At 40.1% G+C, this 16,694-nt stretch overlaps 1 pseudogene; it reads right to left on the bottom strand.

The window, feature by feature from the left end:
• LOC116900808 overlaps positions 1-16,694 on the bottom strand; it is a 204,252-nt pseudogene that overhangs the window by 17,124 nt on the left and 170,434 nt on the right.

Here is a 16,694-nt window from a genome sequence, read left to right as displayed (position 1 = left end):
GCCACTTAACCACCTCCCTTTTTACTAGAAAAGTCTTGCTCAGTCATTTGAGAAGAATTAAATAAAAATGAAGCAGCAGTGTGCTCACCTACTCAGATCTTTTCCCTGGCAGATATGATACAGGTCTTACTGAGTGCCTTTATCATCTGAATTATGATTCCCCGGGACAGGCATTTTATGATAGCCTGTGTGAACCAAGCACAGGACAAACACAAAAACAAAAACAAAAGCCATAGTGACCCCTTTTATAAAGTTATTAGATAATTAATTAGAGACAAACAAGGTTTGACAAACTACAGTCCAGTTTCAACCCCAAATCTATGGACTGGTTTGTTAATAAAGTTTTACTGGATCGAAGTCACATCCATTGGTTCATACCTATTGAAGACAAACTCCACACTACAATGTGAAGGCGTTTTCACAGTAGTTTCATGCCCTGCATCTAAATTAGTTATTGCATGTTCCATTAGAGAAACAATGATCCAAAACAAATTGATCTGGGATTATCAGATTAAACACCACCTACCTGTGCTTGTTCTAACTGAAACAGGGCCATCCAAGGTGGGCATCTTAGATCTGCAGGTTACAAGACTTAATTTTTTTTTTTTTTTAAAAAGGAACTGTGTTCAAGTAATTTGGATAATTTATAGACAAGTTATTTAATGGGCCACTGTGTGTGCGTGGCAATTTTACAAAGGGGATTAGATTACACAGAATCTGAGAATCCCTGCCTTCTTGGTGGGGCATCTTCTAAAGGTCATTTTAGATGAGTATGCTGTGGGAAAAGGCAAACTGATAAGTCCCCAGGCTTATCAGTAATATACGTCTTTAAGGAGAGCCAGCCTCAAGCAGCAGCAGCAGCTGGTGAACTTGGCAAGGGTGATTGCCCTAGCCCCCAAACTTTCTCTGGCTTCGCATAAAGCTGGCTTCTCTATTGCAGCAGTAGTTCGCCACTCAGAACATCTTAGTGACAATGACATTGCACCAGTGCCACAGCTGCTTACAAGTCTCCTCTTGATACGCAATTTCCAGGATCCTTTCTTCATTTCCAAAGTGGGAGAAAAGCCCTTGGAACCATCCGTACGTAAATCCCAGGAAGGCATTGGCTGCTTCTTACTTGTGACCTGCCATCACCTCAAACATGAAGGTTATGTGGGCATTGAGGGGTCTAGGAAAACCTGGTGTGGCCTTTAGGGAAAGCTACGAGGAACGATGGGAAAGTTCCTGAATATTGGGAAATGTTTTCTCAAGATCAAAGAGATTTATTGGCACGCATTTCAAATTAGAATGGTAGCTGCCAGGGCTCTCTCCATCCAAGGGCAACATCAATACACACAATGACCCAGGTGTCCCGAGCTATTTAGATCCTGTTAGGTAGCATCACCACACATAGTTTTGGAATTCCTCCTGACTTTGTCGCCAATTTGCCTAAAAGCATTATGGGTAACAAGCCAGGTATTTGTTTAAAGTAGCCAAGCAAGGTCTGGAAACCAAAACAACTTCTCCCCAGCTCAAAGACTTGGCAGTCCTCTGGAATGACTTCCACACCAGCAGTTGGAGGAAGCTGCCCCTGTTCATGCAGGCTTACAGCAACACAGAACCTTTGTTTGTTCTATGAGGTAGAGAGAGACTCAGTCCCTGCTGGTGTAAGGTAAAAGTCTGAAAGGGAGCAGGAATATCAGCCCCAAATATGCCACACTGGCACAGGTCGTTGTTCTCATCTGTGAGGAATTAAGAGTAACATCTTAAGAACTTCCTATTTTCTGCCTTCCCAAGGGATAAAATTCCCTTTGAGAAAGTGACAGGCACTTACATTACTGACAGTGTTCCCAACTCTCTCTCTCTTCTGTGCCGGCATAATACTTATCACAGGGGACAGGACAGGGAAGGGTTCTGATAGACGCACTGAACAGCCTGTCTCTGTGGGTCAGTGAACTGTGCCAGGAAACATAGTATGGTTGAACAGGTTCAGAGTCACCAGCACCTAGGCACTCACCTGAGACAGTAGGCAGCTCCCTGCTCCGTCCCAGAATCCTGGCTTGGAATCCATGCCACAATTTCCACACAAGGACCATGACCTGTGGTCACACAGCCAAAGACAGATCTCTCCATGCTAATGAGATAGCTAGAGGCCCTGAGACAATGAGCTTCCCTTCCCAGACATTTTTCCCTGTAAAAGGTATTTAATCTCTGGTCTACCCTGAGGAGTTGGTCTTCAGCCATTTTCCACAAGGAACAGTCAATTGATGGTATGGATAAACACGGACTGTCTCTTTCATGGAGAACCACCATTGGGAGCATGGAGAAAGCCTTCCACTACTGAGTCACTCCCTGGTCTCCTGCAGAGGGCCTCTCTGTACTCCCAGACAACCATCCCTATGTTAAGGACTTTTGCCACCAATGAGCTAAGCTGAAGTTCCCATTCCTCAGGCCCTAGGCCCTCTACTTTGCTGAGTTTCAACTTCCCAGTGGCACTTCCTTAACCCAGCGGTGGGGTAGAATGCAGACCTACATACCTCTACCAAATATTTCTCAGCCAACATCCTAAAATCAGCAGCCTTTAAAGAGGGTTCTTCTTTTCTCTGCTCAGTTTTGTTTATCATCCTCAGCTTGGATGGTGGATCTGCTGGCTAACTTTAAGTCAACCTGATAGAAGCTAAAGTCATCAGAGAGAAAGAAGCCTCAATTGAGAAAATGTCTACATAATATGGGGCTGTACAAAAGCCTGAAGGCATTTTCTTAATTAGTGATTGATATAAGAAGTGCCAGCTCATGGACCAGCCATCCCTGGGTTCTATAAAAACGCAAGGCTGAGCAAGCCATAGGGAGCAAAGCCAGTAAGCAGCACTTCTCCATGGTTTGTGCATTACCTCTTGCCAACAAATTTCTACCCTGTTTGAGTTCCTGTCCTGACTTCCTTCAATGATGAACAGTGATGTGGAAGTCTAAGCACAATAAGCCTATCTTTCTGAAGTTGCGCTGGCCATTGAGTTTCTCAGCAATAGTAACCATAACTAAGACAAATGTAACAGGCCCCGACTCTAGCCATGCCCTTGATTCAGTCATCACCGACCTCAGCATGCATGTTCCTTTAGCAAGCAAATAACAGTTGCTGTCAATCTTTCCAACGGCTTGAGTCAGACATTAGTTCCTAAAACAGAGAGTAAAGGAAAGAAAGGGTTTCTCTCTCCCCTAAAATCAGAGGGGAGATGACAAGGCATACATTAGTTGACACAATAGTTAAGGTTTTCAAATGCTTAAGAAGTTTAAAGGGAACAGTCCCTGGAAAGGAATTCTTTGTCTTCGTTGCTTCAGAATCCGTATTGCTTCAGTGGCCTTTGACTAGGTTCTAGAAGAAAACATCCTGGTCATAGCACGATCTCACTTTGGAAAATAAAGACTCCCATTGACGCCAACCTTCAAACACTCGTGAAAGAGAATACATGACAAGAACAGGCATAATAGCACAAATGGATCATTTTAAGAAAATCTAGATCCTGTACCGGTATTAACAGCAGCCTCTAATTTTGAGTCCTGTGTACACCACTACCAATAGGTAACCTTAGTTACCACGCTGTACTCAGTAACTTACAAGGTGCTAATGTGTTGGTTCATTGCATGAGGTGGCTTGTCACCGAGCCTGATCACTTGAGTTTAATCTCAGAAAGCCTTGTGATAGAAGGAGAAAACTGATCCCCATAAGATGTCCTCTGACCTCCAGAGGTTCGGGGATGTGTTTGTGTGCATGCATATAAATAAATAAGTAGATATTTATGTTAAAAGAAATCAGTAACCTATGAAACAAGGACGATTACATTTATTTTACATAAGATGTAAGACAATCAATTTAAGCTTGTCCCTGACTAGCTTACAAATAAATGAGACTCAGACTATGGTTATTTTATTTGCCTTTGACAATTACTGGGGGTCACCCCTAATCTATTCTTCTAACTACTGGCCTGGCTACCTTCCCAGCAGCGTACCTCAGATACTGGCTGTTTTTCTTAGCTATATACTTATCATTCATCTCTCTCATCTTCCTCTTCCTCCTGTTCTTCCTCCTTCTGCTCTTGGTCTCTCTCAACAACTCTGTCTTCTCCAATCCAACCAGGTAACTCAAAACCCACCTACCTCTAACCCCTCCAGTAATTGGCTGTTGCCAACAGTTTTAAAATTAAGGAACTAGGTTTGTATAACAAAAGTTTGTAACTGTGAGTAGGCCTAAACCTACCCTTCAGGTACAGAATTTAGCATTATGATGCATAGCATAGACCAAACCTCAACAGAAGAAACCAATCCTAGGAGACTCATTGTTTTGCTAGACCGCATATGATTAACCCAGGACTGTCTGCTCCAAGAGCTAAGATGTGCAGCCTGTATGCTAAGCACCAACTCTTTTCTAGACTGGGGTCTCCTCCCGTGAAGAAGCATCTGTTAAAATTCACAACCAAAGACAGATATTTGCCGAAAAGTACATTCATTTCCCAAGGGCCTGCCATATGTCAGGCAATGTACTAAGTGTCAGGAAAACACCAGGCAATCATTCTTGTCCTCATGGAGGACTCAACACATCCAGAGGGATAGAGGTTTGAAAGTTACACATTATGCCACACATGAGGAACAGGTGCTGGGGCCTTGGAGAAGCTGCCATCTGAACAGAGATTTGCAGGAGGCCAGGAAAGGAGCTCCAAGAGTGTGAGGTAGAGTGATCCAGGCAATGGGGCAGGGGCCAAGGCCCTGAGATGGAACATGACTCACAGAGTTGATTCAGAATGAAGGAAAGGCCAGAATGCCTGGTGTTGGGCAGGTAGAAGGCACTGGACAAGAGGATGAGTGAAGCAGTTGCTTTCCTGTCTTCATGACTCGTTTTTCTCCTGCTGCCTCTCTCTCACCATTCTTCTGAGCCATGTGTGCCTATCTACGCCCATCAGGGTTATAGGTTCATTGTTCTAGATGTGCGCAGTCATCTTTCCACGACTGTGGTCTCTGATCTGTTCCACACCACTGAACACCTTAACCACTGTGGTCTTGTAACAGCCTACATACAATTCCAACACACACACACACACACACACACACACACACACACACACACACAGAAATACACACACATGCACACACAGACTCCAAACATGCATGGACACACATAGATACACACACACACACACACACACACACACACACACACACACACACACCCCTCACTTCCCTCTAGGGGAAGTTGCAGTCTTGTGAAAAATACTAAGTCATCCCTCTTTCCCCACTTGCAGTGCCTCTCCATCTCATAGCAAGAAGCCATGATTTGGACCAAGAAGGCTCTGTGACACAACCATGGAAACTAATCTCTTGACAAAGCTTGATTTCCTCCAGAATTTAAATATATTTCACTCATTTTCCTTGCCAGTGAAGGGTTCTTTTCTTTTTTTCTTTTCCCCTCAAAACTTCATTTGGAATTTTTATAGTTACAGTCTGGCAGTCAAACAGGACTTCCTGAATTTAGCATATGAACAAAACTTTTCTTTGGTAAAGGAAGCTGCCTTTGCCCTGCCCTCAACTTTTGGAACTTCTAGTTCTCCTTGGTGTCAAAGGGCACCTCCAATCCAGAAATTCAGACACTGTGTCCACATGCAGCTACTAGGAACTAATTCCCTGTGGTCAGCCAGGTTTCCTGAGAGCTTGTACAAGGTGCAAGTGCTCCAACTCCATTGTGTTTTGTAGAGAGAAATCTGAGGTCAAGTTCAAGTATTTTAGTGAAGGTCTGATCTACAACCATGCATTATGGCAGATGGCTTCACACCTCACCCTTCACTGGTTTCACCTCTTCCTGTCTAAGCCTTCACTTCTTCCTTGGTGTCCCTACCCTTGCAAATCAATACTTAGCTGCGGAATGTTTGTTCTGCCTTTGTGCTAGCCTCATCCTGGCTGGGAACTACACCATTTAGATCACACAAAGTTGCCTACCACGGTCAAGGACACCCTGCAGTTATCAGCTAACGAAAGCTTCTTCTTATCTATTTATCCCTGAAGCAAATGGCCGCAATAGGAGGACAACTAGAACGAAGTGAAGATACTTGTGTCTATGTTTGCTGCTGCTTCTGTTTAGGAGCTAAGTCATATACACAACTTAGAATGTATAATTTAATGTATACTTAAGTGAGAATGTGTGGAAGTGTTGGGAAGGAACAAGTAAGAAAGAGTTCAGCCTATTAGGAAGAGAAAACTAGGACGGTAAGGATTGGAGGCAAAGCTGTAGCAGAATCCAGGGTGCAGTTCCTCTATCTGGATCTTTCCAAGTTGCACCTTTGGTCCAATGATGTAATTTTCTGCACTTATTTCCGCATTCAATGACAAATAGGGAAAACATGTAAAGTGCTTACCCACAGCTTTGACAAGTGCACAGTACTCAGTTAAGTCGGATTTTAGACTTTCTGGAAGAATCCGGTAAGCATTGCCCAAGCAGGTCAAGTATCCTGAATGCTTTCTCTCATAGTATAACTCTTCCTGATGCCAGGTATCTGACCTCAAGGGGACTTCCTGATTATGCTCTGTGCTTACTCTGCATTGTAGGGTTGTCGAAAGACAGATAATGCTCATTCCCCTTGATAGATGTCAATCACCACATCACTCTGAAAGAACTTTGCCATCCTGTCTCTGACTTCATCATTCTTTCCCTCAGCTGAACCCAAACAAGTTAGAAGCTTGTCACCATTTATAAGCCTTTGAAAGGCATATCTTCTTTTCAAAAGAAGAGTCAAACAGGTCCATAAGTTTCCCACCCAGCTTCCTCAGTGGCTGACAGCATACTTTTTCACAATGTTGCTTCACGGGTTAACCACAGATGGCTTCCACTTTAGGCTTTCTACCCGCAGTCTCATTTCTAAGATGTTTGTTCCCAGCTTAGCTTTAGTTTATAGATGATTAAGGTCCTAGTAGTAGGGGAGAGGAGCTATTCAAAAAGGGTTGATAAAGTATTTGAAATCTTCCAGGATTATGTGACGATTGAGGTCATTTATCACAATGAAAAATTTGATCTGGTTTAAGCTTTGAACTTGAGAATGTTCGCAGAATTCTAAGCGGCTTAGAGTCAGCCCAGATGAGAAAGCATGACACTCATTTGGCACATGTTTCCTGGAATATCAAACCTCAGACCTTAGCATTATGGGCAGGTGGCATGTTAGAAATTGACAACTAGAAAGTATAGTAATAAGTTGCTTTTGTGTGCTGATTTTTGTGCCCTTTGGTATCTACACTTACTGGCTCTGGTATTTTCTGTGAATGCGGTAGTACTGACACTGATAGCACTCTCCATATACAGGGCTTGACATGTGTGTGCTGACACTGAATTATCTTCTTTTAAGATGTCCTGGATATCTAGTTAGGCTTATTAAAATCCTCACCTAACACACATTTTTTTTCCTTAGGTGCTTACAAGGAGTTCAACCTCCCTTTGGTCCCTGACTTGGTGTCTCCTAAGTCCCCTGAAGGCTCTCTATCTCCCATTGCTCAGACAGATCCAACAGAGTGACAGAGACCAACATGTTTAACCGAGAATACTGTATTTTCCTCAAGGACTGCAAATCCAAGATGGAGATGCCGGCAAGGGTGGTTTCAGAGGAGACTTCTCTTTAAGATCACGTGGCTGCCATTCTTGTGTCTCTGATTAGTCATTTGGGGTATGTGTTTGTGCCTCTGGCAACTCTTCCTCTGCCTGATCTACTTTACTTAAGAGGACAGCAGTCTGCCTCTATGTAGAGCCCTACCAAGCATCATCCTTCAAATTAATTAACTCTAAAAGAGTCTGTTTGCAAGTCCTGTCACATTCTGAGAAACTTCAGTGCTAGGATTTTGAGAGGATGAAGCCCCTCCAGGTACCAATTTCATTCCACCAGGTTCGTTATGGAAACTTACCAGTGTGCACGTCTCTGAAAGTCAGTAGCAAAAGCAAATTGAAAAGTGACAGGAAATGAATAAACTCTGGCTGGAATTTATTATTGTCACATTTGCAATGCTGCCTGCTTGTCGCAAAGCTCCACTTTGGGCGAGTGCTAGAGAACAGCGTGCCTCCACTTCCATTGTCCGACCTTGAACCTTTCTCTCTCTCTCCTGCTTTCAGAACTCAGTGAGGACCGCTTGCTGCAAAGGACAGTTTGGAGTTATCTGCTTGTTTTAATGCTTACTACGTGCTGGGATGATGTGCGCTTGTTTGTTTTTAAGAAGCTCCTAATCTTACTCTCTCATCTTCAGCCAGTTCCTCTCACCATTGGCTTGAAGGGTACAACCACCCACAGGACACCCAAGCCCAGATCTGCTGTGTTCATCTGCAAAGCCGAAATCAATGAAGCCTTGTACACCAGTGCATCATCAAAAATACATGAGCAAAAGCTGTTTGCCAAATACATCACTGACAAGATTTAGCCGTTGCTTAATTGCTTTGATCTTTGCTAGTTTCTCTAGAGAAAGTTCCAAAACCTATTGTCCTGGAAAGCACTTTATATTGGAATCTTTTGCACAAATATTGGGTGAGGATTATCTAAGCTCTTCTGCATACTGGAGCATCATCTAGAAATCTTCAAAGGCTTTCTGACCAGTAGAGATGAAGAGGTTCCTTTCAGACATTGCCAAAGATGTCAGAAGGATCTTTGGACAAAAGGGATTTGTCAGTCAGACACTGTATATTTTAAGTTTGTGTTTATAATAGTTTCAACTTTAACACAATTTTCATTATAGCCAGAATCTGAATTCCGAGCACAATTATACTTAATTTTGAATGTTAGAAGAATCTTGTGTTTGAAATAATCTCTGTCTATATTTTTCTGGTTAATACAAAAATGTTTCCTCTTCAGTATTTACCAGAGTTTAGAATGAGAGTGACTGTTCCCCATAGACTCAAATATTTGGATGTTTGATTGTCACTTGGTAGACTATTTAGGAAGAATTAGGAGGAATAGCCTTGTTGGAGGAAGTGTGTCCCTGAGGATGGGCTTTGAGGTTTCAAAATCCCACTCCAGGCCTGGTCTTGTATTTTTTCTGACTCCTGCCTTCTGACAGGACATAAGCTCTCAGCTACTGCTCCAAGACCACATCGCCAATGCTTCCTACTCTGATTATCTGAAACTGTAAGCGAGCCCCTAATTCATGCTTTCTTCTGTCAGCTTCCTTGATCGTGGGATCTCTTCACAGCAATAGAAGAGTAACTAAGACCATTACCAATGTTACCTTTTTTTTTTTGGTCAAAGTCAGTAGTTCATTGAAACTATATTTTAAACTGAAGTCCCATAGAAAATGGCAAAGTGCTGTCCAATTTTCCCGTTCATTTGCCCATTTTCAAACCACAACACCATTCTCTGTAAAAGGCAAAACTTAAAAGGGAACAAAGCAAGCAAAAAAACAAACAAACAAAACCAAAACAAAACAAAGCACTTAGCTACAAAGATTACAGGAGAAACACAAGCAGCTCTTGGAGATGCCTTTCTATCAAGCATGGTTTCTAAATCTCTCCATGCAGGCTCCGTGGGGTAACTTCTTTCCAAAGAACGTAGTATGGAAGTATATGGACCTTATGGTATAGAGAAAAATAAGACAGAGATCTTCCAGATCAGCATTAAAATGACGAGTGTCACTTTATGTCTAACGACATAGGGAAAAGGAAATTGCTCTGTGTGGCATTCCTCCTAATGTAGCCTAAACATGGAAAAAAGAAAAAAGGATACTCGAGTGTTTGGAGGGAGGAAGGGAATGGGAGAAGGATGTCATATCGTAAAATCTCAACAGTAAAAGATAAATGTTTTAAGAAGTCTTAGAAAACAAAGCACTTTTAATGATTCAATATGTAAAGAATGTAAACTCTCCACTCATAATTGATTGCATGTCAATGTGATATTTAAGGTATAACTATATATGCTTTCCGGAATAGTGGTTTCATAAAGCATTTAAAAGGTTAAACAACTGGTCATTTTTGTTTCTCCCCTGGAGAGCTGTCTGTCAGCATCATGAGGTCACTGCTGAGTCAGCTTTGCCCTTTGCTGGTAAGCATTTTAGTTCTCTACACATTCTCAGTATGTAAAGGTATGGCTGTGTGAGGAGGGCTGGCAAAGACTCTCCCAATCTGTAGGCTCGTTTCTCTCTAGTGCGTTTCCTTTTCTGGAAGAATTTTTTTTTTTAATAATTGCAGTTCCATTAGTTGACTCTTATTCAGAACATCATTGCCTTCGCCTGAGAAGTCTTTGACTTTTCCCACCAGCAGTCTGAGCACTTCATGGTTTAAATCTTTCACTTAGAATTGTTTTTAGTGCCGGGTGAACGATGTGGTCCTCCTTGAATCATTCTGATCAATATGCAGCTTTGTCAGCACAGTTCATTATCTTTTCCAGTGCAGGCCTTTGACACCACTGTCAAAAATTAGATGCTATAGTGTGCAAGTCAATGTCTGGGTCCGATATTCTGTTTTGTTTGGACTGCAGGTCTGTTTTTGTACCTGTGACATGCTGTGTTTTTCAGTGTGGCTCTATAGGACAATTTCAAGTTAATTATTTTGATTGTATTTCTGTATCTTTTGAGATTCGTGGCGTCTTTTATCATTAATTGCTGTTACATGTATATATATATATATTTATATTTATTAATAAATACAACCTGCTTAGATTGAACAATGCTACTTGAAAATATGTTTTCATGGCTGAATATTTGGTATTGGATAATTTGATGACTATTCTTGGTTATCAATTTGACTACATCTGAAATTAAAACTGAACTGCTGGGCACACTTATGAGGGATTTTTTTTTCTTTAGCTAGATCATTTGAAGTGGAAGACCATCTTCTAGTCTGGATCTTTGAGATGCGAAGATCCACTTTTAATCAGGTCCACTTCTGCTGATGGCCTCTAGTAGGAAACTTGTTTTCTCCCTTTGCCTGTTTGCTCTTGCTTTCACTAGCAAGTCCATTCCTTTACTGGTATTTGAGTCTCCTTCTTTGGGATTACAGTGGATACTGAAAACCGGCTGAGACAATAACCAGTTGGTGTGCCATTCCATGGAGAAGACTATTCCTCCACTCTTAGCATTCCTAGTTGACTGTAGTTTTCTGTGTAGAGTTGAGGCCTAGTGGTCTTTACACATGTCCACTGGTGACGTCTTTGTTCAGGTCATATTTAGGCAGACATGTTAGTAAGACTTTATAGATGTAGTTTCTGAAATCACTAGGAAACTCAGTTTTACAATGACCTCCCCAATCCTCTAACCTTCACATCTTCCCACCTCAACTACAATGTTTTCTGAGGCTTACGTAGGGGAGTTGTTTTGTAAATATGTCCACTGGGACTGGGTTTTGCATCTCTGCATTCTGATTGGTTGTGGCTTTCTGTAACTGTCACTATTTTTTGCAAAGAGAAATTTTCTTGATGAGAGATGAGCACTATACTTATTGTGGGTATAAGGACCAATATTGAGAATGTAGTTATGGATTGTGCTGGTTTACTAAAATGGTGGTTGTGGGTTCTCCTCCAAGCTTCATGACTTCACTAGCTCTGAGTAGTTGCCTAGGTTTCCAGTACCAGGCATCATTTCCCTCTTGTTGGTTGGTTCTTAAGTCCAATAAGAAAGTTGTTGGTTACTGCCCAGATATGCATGCCACTATTACACCCATAGCGATACAGTGCCATGCTGGTCATTGCTGTGGTTCATATGTGTCCTAGCTGCATAGGAGTAGTGACTGCTTCTCGCCTTTGGAAGCTTCATGGTACCTACTGATGCCATGAGAGTTAGTCCTCTAGAAGGAGGCATTCAGGTACATTCCAGCTTAGAAGATTCTGGGCTTTGTGTCAGACAATTGTTTTAATTTTTTGAGAAGTTTACAAATGCCTAAAATCTTCAACATTCTAAGCCACCAGGGAAATGTAAATTACAACTACTTTGAGAGTCCATCTTACTTTAATCAGAGTGGTCACTGGAGAGAAAACAAATAACAAATACTGGGAAAGATTTAGGGGAACAGGAACTCTCAGTCACTGCTGCTGGGAGGGTAAATTAGTCTAAGCAACATGGTGATTTCTTAAAAATTTAAAAGCAGGACTATCATAGGACCATCTTCTTTCCTACCACAGAGGTACATGTTCATGCATGCTTATTACTGTAATTTTTGGCATGAAGGCAGCCTAGATGTCTATCAACCAATGAAGAGAAAATAATGTTGGTTTATATATATACACAAACTTTGATTCAGCTATAAATAAAAGTAAGATTATAAAATTGTAAAATTTGGAGGAAAATGGACGGATCTGAAAAAGTGAAGACACAATCGGATTTGTTTATTTTGATTTTGTTTTTCTTGAGACCAGGTCTCATCATATAGTTCACTCTGGTTGTCCTAGATTTGCTGTGTTTATCAGGCTGATCAGGAACTCACAGAGATGCTCCTTCCTCTGCCTAGGAGCACTGGGTTAAAGGTGTGCACCATCACACTGCCTGGTCAGATTCTAACTTTTAATGTTGGGGACATTATAATTTCAGGGGATGATAACAAAAGAAAGTACCGATCATGAAAGCAGGTTGGTATGAGCGGGAAGAAGTGGCAGAGAAAGGGAAGAGAAGAAAAGCAACAAAAATAGTTTTTTTTTGAAATGCATTTCTTTGAAAAATGCCCTAATAAAACTTGAAATGTTTTTATTACTAAAAGCATTTTAATTGTTAAAAACTATAGCCTTCAGCTCATATACCTGTGGACTACCAACTGACATCATTGGCTTCTCCATATTTAAGTTCATTTCTGTCATCACAACCATGTGTAGACATACATACATACATACATACATACATACATACATACATACATACATGTGTTTACACTCCCATGGCCTCATGAATGATCTCAGGAGCTGAGAACCATTTCAATTTCACTGCCTATTTTGCACCACTAGGGTTTGTGCCTAGGTTTCTAACCATCTTGAATTTTCCATCTTTTGTGAGACAAGATCTGCTTAAATTGTCCAACTCATGTCCCTCTTGCCCCTCAAATGTTGGGATTCAGGTATGTGACATCTTGTGCTCACATTTCATTCACTTTAAATCACCAGTTTATTTCCCTTCATTCTTTATAAAATGAGATCATTGATTTGAGAGAACCATAGCCAGAGGTCTTGCCAAAGGCTTTTTCATAAAGCTATATGTAGATATATGAACAAGACTCATACAGCAACTCATATGTTGTAAATACATGAGCAACTTCCGTATGGATATGAAAAGATCATATCTATAAGATGCTATTTGCAAGGCATCTCAAGTCTGCAGGTTTTGAAGTATAGCTCTATGAAGAACACTGTATCAACCAATCAGTTCTCTGGAGAGAACTGATGCAAATGTTTTACAACCTAAACTTTCTCTACTGTGTCCCATTATGCCAAGTCAGAAATATGTGATCACCATCAAAGGAAGGACATGACTCTTCACCTTGAGTTTGTGTGGCTGCCTATTTCTTCGAATTCATGAAGAAAGCTGATCCTAGCTAAAAGCTCTGGATAGTATGGGTCCAGTCTATCCTGTATTGGCTCTGTAAGTTAAGTTTCAAAGCCCTTTGTCTGAAACTTTTGTTTTCCCACACTGACTTTCTTCATAGCACTCTGTCCTGCTGTATAGCATAGTGTGACCTGTCTGGTCCTGGCAAAAAGAAGCAGGCTAATCAATTAGAAAAGTCAGACATCAAAGGCATCAACTTAGTAAGTAACCAACTTTTCAGATTTACTTACCACTTCATTTTCAAAACTGTTTAAAATACTGTTTCTATTGACTATACTGAATAAGTGTTTTGTTCAATTTTTATATAGGTATATTATATATGATGTATTTGTTATGATAAAGAAAACTATTTAAAAGATAAATATGTTTACTTAGATTTGATTTTATACAATGTACTCATGCATCCAAAAATTGCATACTATCCCAAAATGTGTACCATTTTATGCATCACTGAAAAGAAATAGATAAGAATGGACTGTATTTCAAAAGCAGATTAAAGTACTCAGTGTTGAGTAATTTTCAACGGCAAAGAACTCAGTGTTGTGTAATTTTCAATGAATTGAACAATTTTATAATAATACTGTTACATTTAAGCTTCTGAGGAAAATACTAACACTTTCTGAAGAAAATTAACAGATTGGGATGTTTGCCTTGTTTAATGTGTTTTCCAATTTAAAGATTGACTCTTTAGCAAAGTAGTTTTCACAAAATTGATTTCAGAAAATAATCCATTAATGCATTGATCAATTATAAGTCTGGGGTGCCTGCCTTGCCAGAAGCATTATAATCAAAAGTCACATGGTGAGCAGTCATTTCTTCCTAAACAACAGGCAAAACTTCACTTGCAATTGGATCATGAAAAGTTAGTTATAGATTCAACGGCAGAGAGGTCATAGCATATTGAAAAGCTTCAAATAAACTCCTATTCCAACGTTCTACACATGCATGACCAATAGCTCCATATTGATAATGGTTGAGACTATGAATATGTTTAACCTCATGTTAGACTTTGGATCATGTACTCATGCATCTGAACATCATGTGACCCCACATTAAAATGAATAACTTTAGGGTTTTATGTATCAATGAACAACAAAAAATATTAACTCTACATTTGTACTATACAAGTTCCTATTAGAGTCAAGACCTCACCTGAGCCTAACAGTAATCCTGTCCTACAGCAAAAGCTATGAATTATTTTTAAATTAAATATCAAAATATTGCTGGGTATAGTGTCACATGCCTTTAGTTCTAGCATGTAGCAGGTTGAAGGCAAATCTCTATGAGTTTAAGGAGAGTCTGGTTTACATAATGAATTCCAGAAACAGCCAGAGCTATATAGTGAAATCCTGTCTTAAAAAATATATTTATCTCTACCTCCATAATTTATATCTAATCATTATATGTATATATATATTTCAGATATTTGCTATCAGAAGAGCCTATAGCTCTCCTGGTGAATAGCCACAACAAACTGTACCTGACTTCTAAAGCTAGCTAATAGGAAAACTTTTTATTATTCACACACCATTATATTATACATTATTTAAAATTATTTAAGAAGACACACTACTTTGCTGTTGTTGTTGATTTTAATCAAGAATCCTAAGATGTTTTGGCATGCATATAGCCCAGTAGTTTCATCCTGAGCTATAAACACACACACACACACACACACACACACACACACACACACACACACACTTAAACCTTTGCGTGACCTCCCCACACACAAAGAATTAAAAAAAATCAACTACCATGGTAGTATTATGATACAGTAATAACCTAATTTTTCAGTTAATCTTTCATACTTTTTATTGGGAATTTTATCACTCATTCAGTATTACTATTTTCCAAATTCATACAAGTGAATTCACGTGATTCACTTTTTATGAAGTATTCCCTTTTGAGATTTATTCATATTGTAGATCATTCCTTTGCTTGGATCTTTAATTTTCTCTGGAATAAATATGTTATAATTATTTACTTTCAATTATAAAATTAAGCTTAATTATTTTTAATTTAGTACTTATATATATATATAAAGTTCAAGCAGGACCAGAGCTCTCCAGTTCTTTTGAAAAGCGTTATCATCAGTGACACCATACTGCTGAGAAGGAAGTCATTACCGCTGGTCAACACACATGTGCGTGTCCTTAATTAATCTAAGTTTCAATCTCTCACCTCTTCTTGGAAGATATACTGCTGTACTTTCTAAGAGCTTTTAAACTCAATATTCTCAATCATTTACAATGCATTCCAAGATTGTTCTTGCAAATACAAGCGTGTGAGCAAACCTCCTTCCCACTAGCAAAAGTGTATTTTTGATACATTGCAGGAATGGAGCCGCAGGGAACTATTCTGTCGGGGTGATTAAAAACGGAAGCTGGTAGCTGTTGCTGCCATGGGAGAGTAATAACCAGTATAAACTCACCCCACTGGAGAAATAAGCAATGCCTTATATTTTATTCCATTCCCCAAAGATTTTATAGTCTATTAATGATCCTTTACAGATTTTCAGTGTATATAGTTCTTATAATTAAAACAAAACATCAGATGTATATTTTCCCCCATAATTATTGTGTAGCATGATGGGGTTTTGGTACTAATGAAAAAAATTTTTTAAAATCACCAATTGTATTTTTCAACAAGTAAGTCTCTGAAACAAATAATATATACACCCTAAATGGCTTCAAGCAAAAGCAGGGCAAACCTGTGAGGGCTGGCCTTCTGAGCATTAGCAAAATACCAGGAACACTGTAAATCTCCTCTAGCAAGAAAAACCATAAATTATTATAAACACCTCATCTGTAATACTTCTGTATATTTCCATTTGAGTATTTTTTGAAGCCTTGCGATGTTTTAGGACTACAGGCAAAAACAACGATAAAAGAACAATTGTCCCTTCAGTTAGGCCTGTGCCACAAACACGCTCCACCAGACCCTCAGGCAAGCCAAGAAGTATCCAGGTTCAATTTCTCATTGGAGCAGGGGGTTCTGGAGCAGCACTGTGTGTGATGTGCTTAGCATTGTTCAATTCAGATGTCAGCCGGGACAGGAAGAGTAACCCAAAGCCTTGGAACAAACTGGGTCCCAATGAACAACATTAGTTCTACTCAGTGAGTGTGGACTACAGCAAACTGCAGAACGAAGGCCCAGACCCAGACTTCTCAACTACGAAGTTCACC

The sequence above is a fragment of the Rattus rattus genome, chromosome 5 (assembly GCF_011064425.1).
Source record: "Rattus rattus isolate New Zealand chromosome 5, Rrattus_CSIRO_v1, whole genome shotgun sequence".
Taxonomy (NCBI): Eukaryota; Metazoa; Chordata; class Mammalia; order Rodentia; family Muridae; genus Rattus; species Rattus rattus.
Note: the sequence above shows the minus strand (reverse complement) of the source record. Positions and strands in the feature narration are given on the sequence as shown.